We start from the raw sequence: 12468 nt of genomic DNA on the forward strand, positions 1-12468 counted from the left end.
TGATAGAGGGAGACGCCCCATCATGTGGGCATCCCTCCTTGTGTGGCCACCTAAGACTCCATGCCCAGGGAGTCTCCATGCCCAAGATGTTATCTGATTTGATCAAGGATCAGAGAAGGACATGGAAGGAGGCTTCAAAGGTGGGCATGAGTGGAGGAAGTGCACGAGGTGATGAGCACGGACAAAGGTTGCGTAGGTTGCTATCAGGATGTGCGCTGGTAGTCCCTGTTGAACAAGAGATTTTCTCCCCACCTGGATCGAGTTTTATGATCTAGTTAAAATAGTAAGAAGGGATTTATCAGATATCCTTAATATCTTGATAGATCATCCAAAAGAGATCAAGAAGGTGGGAGATGAGGCACATAAGTTGGAAGCGTGCTGGCTAAAGTTTCTGCCATGGAGTCCCTATCGTACAGGGACTTTCCTCATCCAAAGAATCTGGTCCAGATTCATCCAGATCTGCTAGCCCCAAGGATTCACATCCCTAGTGCTGGTTTCAAGGATCTTGAAAGTGTGAGATCAGATCTGGAGGTGCATCCCAAATCCTGAGAAGCAAGAGAGATGCGAACTAGGTCGCTACTACAGGGTTCTTGACGCGCAGCGATCTAGGGCATGGTGTTTGCTATCTTTAGAGAGTCTAGATCACCATGGACTCTTGTAGAGGGCTCTATCATAGGTCTCCTTAGGTCCACATAAGTGCACGATGGTCCTAACAATTGGTATCAGAGTTTGGTAGAACGTGAAAGTGAGGGAGAAGTCATAAAGATGAAACCAAAAATCTACTGTAGAGGATCCTGAAGGCCTCATATTCATGGAGCTGTTTCTTAATGCCCAAGTTTTAGATATTGTAGGCATTAAAATGGTAAGTTCTTGAATTAACCATGCATCTATTATTTTAATTGCAGGCCAATCTAATCTTGGAAGGATTAGGAGAAGGTGTCGTCAACAGGAGGCTATTTGCTGAAATCTGCACACCTATTCCACAGTATGCCTCGGATCCATCTTTATTTTTGATGTGGTTTGGCCAACCAAAAGCAATGGGATGAAGGTGGAGGTTGAGAGGATTGACGGGAAGAGAAGTTTCTCAGGGTGGAAGGTTCAGATGGTAGGTTTTCTGGTCAAACTTCGGTTGGATCCAGCTTTGGAGGAAGAAAGACTAGAGTGTATGATGATTAGGCGATCGGGTTCTTTGGGGAAGATGGGTAGCAGAGGGCTGTTTGGTGAATAAGGAGTGTTTGGCATATCGATCATGCTAGAGGAGAGGTTCTCCAAGGGATAATGATCGAGGTAGAGCTAAAGAAGCAACTATATAGCTTTCAAATGCAGGAAGGCAGGGAAGTAGTCAGGGTGTATTCAACAGTTCGACTAGAGTATGAATTTGTGGAGCCTTGAGATGATGGGGATGGCTGATCTACATAGTGTCATAGCTGGTTCAGAGGAGGAGGAGGTCCTCTGATGGTTTCATAGGTATCCACAGAGTGTAGAAGGTCCAAAACGGTAGCAGCAATGGTGGAGGTTTAGCAAGAGATCCAGCAGGGTAGTGCTGGGTGGGTGATCTTGAATCAGGTTTTGTCTACTGCAGAGGCACCAGGAGAAGTCACGATTCAGGTGGAGCATTGGCCAGAGGTACCTCCATAGGTGAAGGATGGTTTGGCATAGGTTTAAAGTTGAGATATGCAGGCATGGAGCCAGTTTCCAATACTAGCGGTGGTGATGCACAACATGATTCTATATAGGATGTGCGAGCATCGGAGGGTCGTGACTTTGGGAAGACCATGTCAGATGGGTTATTTGCAGTAAAAGAGTATCCGGATACCTATGAGGAGGCTGAGACAAGTCTTGGATTGAAATAGATGGGTCTGAGTTTAGGATAGGATTTGAGTTATAGTTCCTCCAGGTGATGCTGAAGCGACGATTGATGCAGGGGCAGAAGAGGATAAAGTACTAAGGTGGAATTCTCTAGGTTCAATCACTGGGCTTGAAGAGTTGGATGAGCTCTTGGATTTCAAAGGTGTCTGCGGGATGTGGTGTATCTGAGATGGCTTCGAAGGAATCCTTGAGGTAGTGATGGTGATCGAGGTGCAGTGGCAGGCCCAGCAGGACAGCATTGGGTAGACTTCAAATTTAAAAGGAGCACCGGACAGAGGTGGCTTCATAGGTGGAGAGGGTTTTGATAAATACTTGAATTAAATCACTAGAGGCACATAATTTTATTTAATTATTCTTTATTTATTAAGAATTTGATGCTCTCTAGTCTATTTTGTAGGTGATTGGGAGTTGGACTCATATGATTCAAATTGAACTCAAATTGGATCAAATTCGAATGAACTAGACAACCAACTCCTAACCAAGTGTGAACGCAACTTAAAGATCAACAGATCAGAAGTAACCTCTCCAATCAAAAGCCTAGATTAGAAGATAAATGAAATCAAATATGAACGTGACTTATTGATTAACAAAGGAGAAGTAATATGAAGATCTAAGGATCTTTATTCATGCTCCCATCTCTCTTTTCATAAAATCTTAGAAAGATCTTAGCGTTACATCCAAAATCAGCCGACTCCCAACTCCTTCATGCTAAAATGGAGCACCCCTTTATCCTTTCTTTCTTACACAAACTTGCGCCCCCTCTCTTCCTTTTATTACATGCACATAAAACCTCTTCACGTGCCCTACCACAAATCCATGCTCCTTTCCCTTTCTTTCTTTCAGAATCACACAAAACCCCACACTACCACAAAGTCTCATGCCTAAATTCTTGATGCCCTAGGCCTCCCTCCTTCCTTGCAAGCTGCACCAAATTCATTCATTTCTTAAATCCCAAGCCCCATTTCCTCTTCTATAAATAAGCTTCAATGCCTCCTTCTCTTCTCCATCAAGCCAACCCTAAGTTCTCTTCAAGCTCTCCTCTCTCTTTCTCTCCCTTTTCCTTTCATTTCATAAGTTTAGGAGAGGTCCTAATCCTAGCACACCTTCTATCAAATCTAGGAGAGATCCTAATCCTAGTGCCACTATCCTTTCCATATTCGCATACCCTCTTCCATCTACCTTTCTTCCTTGAAGTTTCTAGATCAAGTTTTTCAGCTATCCTGTCGCTGTCTATATGGAGAAAGATGAAAGATTCAAAGAGACACATCCATCATCGGGCACTGTGAGAAGATCAACTAGGTTTTATTATTCTTGTATCGAACTTTTATTTCTTTTCTATGGTATGCTTATTTATTTGATCAATAAAAAATATTTTTATTGTAATTTCTTTGTTACTTTTTTAGTTTCTTGTAATCTCTATTCTTTTCTTTTGCATTTTCAAAATAATCAGTCTAAGATCCCTACGGATGCGGTTCCGACTCACCGTATCTACATAGTAGTAGTAGGGTTAATTTTGGTGTGTTACGACATGCATCAAATTTTAGCACTGTTGTCAGATATCTTGGTGTGATTATTTTAAAATAAAAAATAAAAAAAATCTACAAAATACAAAGAAAAAAAAATATATTTTACTACTTTCTAGGTCTTTATTTCTTACTTTAGATTGCTTTACTACCTTTTAAGTAATATAATTTTCTGCATTTATATAGATTTGATTTCCTACATATTTTAGACTTGCCTTTTAGAATAATTTACTTCCTTTCTAGCATATTCCCTTATATAGTTTCTATATTTGCTTTCTACCTTTTATTTGCATTCTAACTTGCCTAGTTTACTTAGTTTAACTTATTTTCTTGCAAAATCAATCAAAATTGTATATTGACACCTCATAAGCTATTTAGAAAATTAGATACTTAATCATAAAATCTAAAAAAAGAAATAAATTAATTTAATCTTGATTAATCACTAAATTTGGATATCTTTTCTTCTTTTGCATTGTATAATTCTATAAAACATCTTAAGGGCAAAATCCTAATCAACATAAGGTGGAGATTTCATCATCTTTTTTGGCCCACAAACCACCATCCTGCAATTGCATTGACCTAAATCTCTAATTTAAAATCGATTAGACCTTGGCCCTTAAGGACTCTCGAGCTCAATAGGACAAAAAATCTTAAGAGTTGGATCGGATTCAGATTAGTCAGTTTAACTGGTGTCTAGAAAAGTGGTTCAGAGATTATGTTCTGAAAAAAGATGGTTCTTTAATTGGTTCCATTCGCTGATCTGATCAACTCAATTAGTGTCTAAAAAAAACAACAGGGGGATCCTCTCCAATCTTATACTTATCTGGCCAGTTGAGCGGCTAATCTGCTACTTGAAATGCTAGAACGTGACCTTGACAGTTAGAAGCTATCTAGATCTAGGACAATCCATAGTCAGGATTGATTGAGCTACTTGATTGCTAACTAAAAACATCAAACTTAATTAATTCTTCTCTCTCTTCTTAACCTTAGGACTCCTTAGGTTCTCTTCTTTAGAACTCTTTTCTCTCTTCCTCCTCTTTTTCTCCTCTTCTTTTTCAATTTTTTTAAAAAAAAAATTACTGAAATTAAAACTCGATGAGATCTATTGGGTGCATGCTAGGATATCAATCATTACAATCTAATTTACACCCACTAGATCTAGAACTAGAAAGAATGATTCGAACAAACTGGGTCAAAACCATGGATCCAAATCAAGAGATTGACTCACCATGACAATTGAGGGAATACTTTACCCCCTCATCTTACATCTACTTGCCATGTATCCAGTCTCCTCCTATGAAGGCAGTATAATATGAAATCAAGTCCTGCATTATTCAAATGCTACCATCTTTCTATGGGCTATCGAACGAGGACCCATACAAACACTTAGATGAATTTTTTGAGATTTGTTACACAGCAAAAATTCAAAACTTCTTCGGTGATGCCCTTAGGTTGAAATTGTTCCTTTTCTCACTTAAGAACAAAGTTAAGCATTGGCTAAACTCCCTAGATTCCATAACCATTTCAACTTGGGACCATCTTCAGAGAGAGTTCCTTAAGAAATATTTTTTAATTAAAAAAATAAATCAAATTAGAAAAGCAATAAGTAGTTTTTTCCAATTAATTGGTGAATTTTTTTATGAGACATGGAAAAAGTTAAAGGATCTCATTCATAAATGCCCACACCATGCTATCTCCAAATGATAACTTGTTCAGTGTTTCTATGATGGTCTATCAGAGAAACATCAACAAATAGTTGATGTATCGTGTGGTGGGATATTCATGCTAAAAGTGAGGACGAGGCTTGGCAGCTCTTTAAAACACTTAGTGAGAACTCTCTGCATCATATATCTTGCCACCTTTAGAGAATAACCCATGCTTCAATAAAAAAAAGGTGAAAGTTATCAGATTGAAAATGTCATAGATATCCACAGTAAGGTAGATAAATTATCCTAGAAATTAAACTGTCTTCTGAATACTGGACATTCTCGGATTCCACCTAATCCAATCTAAGATATTTGTGCATCGTGTGCAAGTCCAACCCATTTTGTTAGTGAATACCCAGTTGCATCTTAATTTTCTGAGTTTGTGCATGAGTTGGTCCAGCAAGCTCAAGCCCAATAAGCTTGTAGACCAAAAAATGATCCATATTCAAACACCTATAACTTCGATTGGAGAAATAATCTAAATTTTTTTTGGAGATCATAACCAGTGGTTGGCCCTACTGTACCTAGACCCAACTATCAAGACCTAACATATAGGGATGGACCATACCACTAGTTCCAAAATGCTCCTCAACTATCTACCATTGGTCACAACTTAGCTTTTGAGGAGAAGGTTCTAAAAGTGCTAGAATGATTAGAATTCAACACCCAAAACCTTAACTCTCACACATAATACATTGCTAAGCTAGAGACCCAAATAGATCAATTAGCAATCACATTCAGTAGGAGGGAAGGAGGAAAATTATCTAGCCAACTTAAGAGCAACCTGAGAGGGTAATTCATGGTTGAGAGTTTCAATACCTCAGAAACTTTTTCTGATCATGCTGAATCAATCATGACTCTCAGAAGTGGGAAGGTCATTGAATATACGAGTAAAACTAATAAGGCCAACCCTAGACCTCTGACCAAATCTGAATCACCCAAGAACAAGGAGAACCCAAAAGTAGAGAATGAATCAACTGCACCAGAATCACCTTACTTGCATAAATCTTCATTTCTGGATGTCCTAAAAGCTCCTACTCCCATGAATAAGAAGGGAGGAAGACTCGATGAGATATTGGAATTGTCTAAGTAAGTCCAAATTTTACTCCCCTTTCTTGATGCAATCAAACAGGTCCCAGTATTTGCAAAATTTTTGAAGGAATTATGCACCCAAAAATGTAAATCCCAATCATAACTTTCGACGAAAGTATACCTCATCGAATAGACTAGCTCTATCTTCCAACACGCTACCCTTCCAAAGCTTAAAGATCCAGGTGCCCCTACCATTTCTTGCATTATAGAGAACATTTACATCGATCAAGCTCTCCTGGACCTATGGGCAAGTGTGAATCTTTTATCTAGCTCGGCATATGAACTTTTTGGATTCGAAGAACTGAAACCCACGTCGATCATTTTGCAATTAGCTGATAGATCAATTAAGACACCACATAGGATGATTGAGGATGTTTTGATCAAGGTAGATGAGTTTTATTTTTCAGTTGATTTTCTAATCCTCAACATGAAATTGAGTGACAATCCAAGATAAATTCTCATTATCTTAGGGAGACCCTTCCTAGCTATGGCAAATGCATGCATCAATTGTAGGACAGGAGTCATGGATGTATCATTTGGAACTAAGAAACTATGACTGAATGTATTTGGTGCATCTCAAAAACCATCAACAGATAGTTGCTTTGAAATAGATATATTTGAGGATATCATAGAGGAAGCAACATCAACGATTTTTGCAGATAATTCCTGAGACACCCACTTGATGCACTTTGGAGTGGATGATTGTGATATAGAGAGAGGTAGCGAAGGAGTAAACACTCTAGTTGATACATCAAATGCTGAAACTACTCCCCCTTGGATAATCAAGTATGAGGCATTGTCCGCATTAGCCGATACACCCACAGCCCAGTCATTAGAATCACCACCTGTATTAAAATTGAAGCTGCTTCTGACCACACTCAAGTATGTATTCCTAAGATCCAATGACACCCTCCCAATGATCATCGCATCAGATTTGACCCCGAATCAGAAAGCATAATTGGTTGGTATTCTGAAGGAACACAAAGAGGCTATCAGCTGGTCCATTACCGATTTAAAAAGAATTGATCCCTCCATCTGTATGCACTACATTCATTACGAGACAGATGCCAAACTCCATCGAGACATGCAAAGGAGACTAAACCCAAATATGCGGGAAGTAGTGAAGAAAGAGGTGGTAAAGTGGTTAGATGCTGGAATCATCTATCCCATATTAGACAGTAAATGGGTCAGTCCTACCTAAGTAGTACCTAAGAAATCAGGTATTACTGTGGTGGAGAATAAAGAAGGTGAATTGCTTCTCACTCACATACCATCTAGTTGGCGACTATAGGAAACTAAATACCATTACTAGGAAGGACCATTTTTTATTATCCTTCATCGATCAAATTCTAGAACGACTGGCAGATCAACATTTTTTTTGTTTCTTCGATGGTTATTTGGGATACAATCAGATATCTGTATTTTCAGATGATCAAGAGAAGACCACCTTTACTTGCCCCTATGGCACTTTCTCTTTTCGACGTATGCCATTCGAGCTCTGTAATGCATCCACTACATTTCAGTGGTGCATTTTGACTATTTTCTCAAATATGATGCATGAATTTTTTAAAGTTTTTATGGATAATTTTTCTATATTTGGAACCACTTTTGAGGATTGTCTCCATAGCCTCTCCAAAGTCCTTAAGCGCTGCATGGAGATAAATTTAGTTTTAAGCTGAGAAAAGAGTCATTTCATGATTTAAGAAGGAATCGTATTAAGATATATTATTTTTGAAAGGAGGATTGAGATAGATAAAGCCAAAATCAAGGTCATCTCAAAACTACCACCCCCCACTTCGGTTCGACAAATACGATCCTTCTTAGATCATGCTGGATTTTACAGATGCTTCAAAGATTTTAGCAAGATATCAAGATCCTTGTGCAATTTGCTGGCCAAGGATACACCATTTATCTTTAATGATGAATGTCCATAAGCCTTTCACATGTTACGAACTATCCTGACAACAGCACTCATAATAAAATCTTTTGATTGGTCCTTCCCATTTAAAATCATGTGTGATGCTTTCGATTTCGTAATAGGAGCCATCTTAGGTCAAAGAATAAATAAAGAGTCACATGTGATCTATTATGCTAGTAAGACTCTATCTGATACCCAATTGAACTACACCATAATGGAAAAGAAGCTACTGGTGATAGTATTCATTCTTAAAAAATTTTGTTCACAATTGTTAGGATTTAAGGTTCTAGTGTATTCTGATCAAGCGGCTCTAAAATATCTACTCTCAAAGAAAGACACTAAATTATGATTGATCAGATGGATCTTTCTACTCTAAAAATTTGATCTAAACATTTGAGACAAGAAGGATTCCAAAAATGTGATAGCTGACCATATTTTTAGAATCTTAGTTGATCACACAATGGGTACAAATGAGGTCAAAGAGAAATCCTTCGATGAATAATTTTTTGCAATCTCCTCTGACCAAATTCCATGGTTTGCCCACTGTTGGGATAATTTTTAAAATTTTAAAATCAAACAAATCAATAGCTTTATCAAATAAAACTATCGAGTCAGAATCCAAACTCTAGAATCACCTTGCTGATATCGATAAAACAAAAACAAGCATCCAAAAGAGATAGAATTTTACTTTTTCCAAAAAGGATGAAGTGGCACATTGGTGTTCTCCATGAGACTCTAAGGTAGAAGTCCTCCAATGATGATCCACACAAAAGTTGACCAAGATCCTTTTTAATTAGTGCACTGCCGCAGTCTTGTCTTCTCAAGAACACTGCCAACTTCAAACTTATGGTACGATTGCACTAAAGCTCAGTCACTTTCAAGCTTGCCACTAGGATCATTCTAAGAAGATACTCTTCAGATATCTCATAACTTAAGATTTGATTTTTGACTCCAACACATGGAAAAACCAAACCCTAGGGCACACAAGCAACACTTGCTAAAAATCTCACCACCCTTCTTGCAACTTTTGCCACTCAATTTTTTCTTATCATTTTCTAAGATTTTTTCCAAAATTTTTTCTATGATTTCTACATCCCTAATCTCTAGTTTCAACCCAAAATCATAGTAGCAAACCATGTGGGATGTCCCATATAAATAAGGGACCAAGGGATGTGTCATGGGATGAAGAGGCGCCAACCTTTGACGCTCCAACTTCTCATGTAGTGAATAAATTCACTGTGTGGAATTTTTGGCACATGAGAGACTTTTCACAGAAGGACTCTCCTTCTTCTAGATTTTGTAAAAATCTCAATTAATGTTGGCAACAAATCAAAGGACTTCTGGTTGAGTAATTAAGGCAACGCATATAGTTAAGAGCCTTCATGAAGAAGGACTCTCCAACTTCACATGCTAATTTGAGGTGGGCAGCATTTATTTTTTGGTGTGGCTTCTAGGGGGCACAGAGGAGTCCTTCTTCACTTGAAACTATTTCAAGTTGGATAAGGATCCAATCTAAATTGATCCAATCCCATTAGGTCAAAGGCAATTGGTTTAGGTTAGCTCAAACACTTTGATCTAAACCAATTTAGGAACTTGGGTTAATACAATATGCTAGCATATGTAATTAACCCATAAAATTTATATTAAATTTTAATTAAATTAGATCAAGGCCAAATTCTAAAGTGTGTGATCTATTAGATTTTAAATCTAGCCAGCAGTAGATCAAGACTTTCGACGTAACCCTAATCCGATAAGATTAGGTCACCAAAGAGTCCCAATCAACTTGGACTCTCCCAAATTGATTCCAAAATTAAACTCTTTTAATTTTGATGAATCTACAAGTCAAGATTGATGTCTAGCAATGTGTCATGACTGCTCGAAAGATTTAAAAATTTGATGAAAAATTATCAAAATATTCTTCAGTGGTAAGTTCCGTATAATTCAATTTTTCAGTCAAACAACATCCCAGATGAGGTGTGAGAATGAAAATATGTCAAACCCAATCACTTATCTTTATGTATCTCAATCAGAAGGTGATGATTCTATTAGATGTGTGCCCTAGATGCCAGATCGGCTGACACATTCCTGTACAGATCTAAAGGCAAATTTGTAATTTTGACTATAAATGAATAAAAGGATTATTCTTCTATCACATTGTGTACATTGTATCTGTGATACATCCTTTGAGTTAGTGGGAATGTAAATTTATATTTTTAAGAGTTAAAAATTTAAGACATCAATTTACATAACTAACTCATAAATTGCTCCTAACTATAGGATCATCACGAGGATGGTGATCGATCTGGAAGGTTGGTGTATAATTACTTTCTTAGGGTAGATGAGTTTTGAGTCTATGGTGTGGAGACACCAGAGCAAGAGTATAGGTATTCGTTGAGAATGAGAGTACTGAGTGTGACCACCTCGAGCGGTCATAAAGAAGTCTACCTTCTCGTCGATGACTAGCTCGATGCTGCAATTGTGTGTCTAGTTCTTTGATCTGAGGTGCATCGACGGTTTACCTTGAGTGTGTTATAGTTTGACTACACCATAACTCGATCTCCTAGCCATTCGAAACCCTGAGGTGTATGTTGGCTGTAGCATATCCATTGTAGGAACCAGATCGTACCAAGATGGGATCTATCAACCTCGGTAGATGAGAAGAGTAGTCCTATGATGATCGAAAGATCGAGTCCTTAAGCCCATGGTCATGGCAGAGTGCAATAATGGAAAAAAATTTTCCATTGGGTTTCATATCGGACTCGGATTGATCGATTGATTCATATGACTGATGTTGGGTTTGACGAGTTCACCTTAACCCTAATTCAGTCGGGACTCATGATAGAGAAACTCAATCACACAGGTAGCTGTACCAAGAGGTTCATCTTCAGTTCTGATTGGTTACCACCATATACTGTTAGGTGTCACTGATGGATTTTGGAAGCAATTAGAATAATTTTGATGATCGATCATTCTAATTGTCTGAATCAGAAGAGTTCTGGTCCATCGAAAAGAGTTTCGATGATGTCGATGATGAGATCATGACATGTCTCATTACCATACAGAATTAAACCTAACTGGATCACACAAACAAGGGTTAGGATCTGGATGTTATCAATTGGGCTACCCCAATTGATTTGGATAAGATCCAATTAGGTTCAAGAAAATCGTGCTAGCACTCGATTGAGCCTAACTTTCTCCTCATGTAATCTTTTTTGTCTCTACTGAGCCAAATGTGATCTGGCTCATCCAGAGAACCTTGAAAAGATTTCTCTCAGTCTAATTGAAGCTTGTCCAACTTAGAAAAGGCTTATCTTAATTCATGAGATGAATTTAAGACAACACCTGCTAATTTCTAGTATCTGCCAATTTCATTTTAGGACATCTGTCAAAAGTTGACATATGGGTCTTAAACTGAAGAGGATTCATTGGAGGATTTTTGTGGAGTGTCCACATATCCAAACCACTTCAAATTGAGTGCCATAATCAGATTATGGCATGAGCTCAATTGGATTTAAGTGGGCGCCCCAAATGGATAAGAACCAAAGAGTCCTGATAAACTTGGACTCTTTGGCGCCACCTTATTTGTGCTTATCCAATGTTGGCACCAACATAGGAGAGAGCATGGGGATTCTTATCTGATGTGATCAGATGATATCACTCCACCAATCAAAATTTTTTCAAAATTTATTGGAATTTTATGATTGGTCGAATGATGTGGCACTGCACAGCATACAGGATCTATATAAACCCTGCTACACCTAGGGTTTCGAGATAGAACTTGTTTTATGTAAAAAACTTATTAGCTGCCACCCCCTCCTCTCTTCTCCATATCCTCTCTACTCTACTTTCTCCCCTCTTCATGTCCAAGAAGTTGGATGTTCATCTGGCAAAGGTACAAGGCATGGTGATGCTTGGAACAGAAGGCTGCAGGACATCTTCGATAGGCTGCTGCTCCAACTTCAGAAGGAGTTCTGAAGTACTTCCAAATCAGATATTGATCTGATTTTTGGAGCATAGAATTATGAGGAGAAGGTATTCTAGATCCTACCTGAGTGGATACTGGTAGAGGCCAAGTGCTTGCGTGGCTACATTAGAACCTCAGGCAGTGCTGCGATCATCTACAGGGTAATTAGATTACCCTTGAGGTATGTCTATATTTCTCATACTTTTAGATTTAATTTAAATTTTAAATATTGGATAATAAAATTAAATTTAATAGATATTAGATCTAAAATAGTATAAAATAAAATTTTTTAATTTATTCGATCTCAGATTTGATGAAATCTGGAAGATCTTACACAAGAAAAAGGCAGTTTTTCCTTCAAGTGGTATCAGAGCCAGGTTGTTGGCTCTATTTCAG

At 38.0% G+C, this 12468-nt stretch overlaps 1 non-coding gene across 1 annotated transcript; it reads right to left on the reverse strand.

Moving 5' to 3' along the window:
• Positions 1-4979: 4979 nt before the first annotated feature.
• On the reverse strand, positions 4980-5086 carry LOC114912722 (small nucleolar RNA R71). The gene has a single exon (XR_003798522.1). It is a non-coding gene; the product is annotated as a small nucleolar RNA R71 (small nucleolar RNA).
• Between the last annotated feature and the right edge of the window lie 7382 nt (positions 5087-12468).

The sequence above is a fragment of the Elaeis guineensis genome, chromosome 1 (assembly GCF_000442705.2).
Source record: "Elaeis guineensis isolate ETL-2024a chromosome 1, EG11, whole genome shotgun sequence".
NCBI classification, from domain to species: Eukaryota; Viridiplantae; Streptophyta; class Magnoliopsida; order Arecales; family Arecaceae; genus Elaeis; species Elaeis guineensis.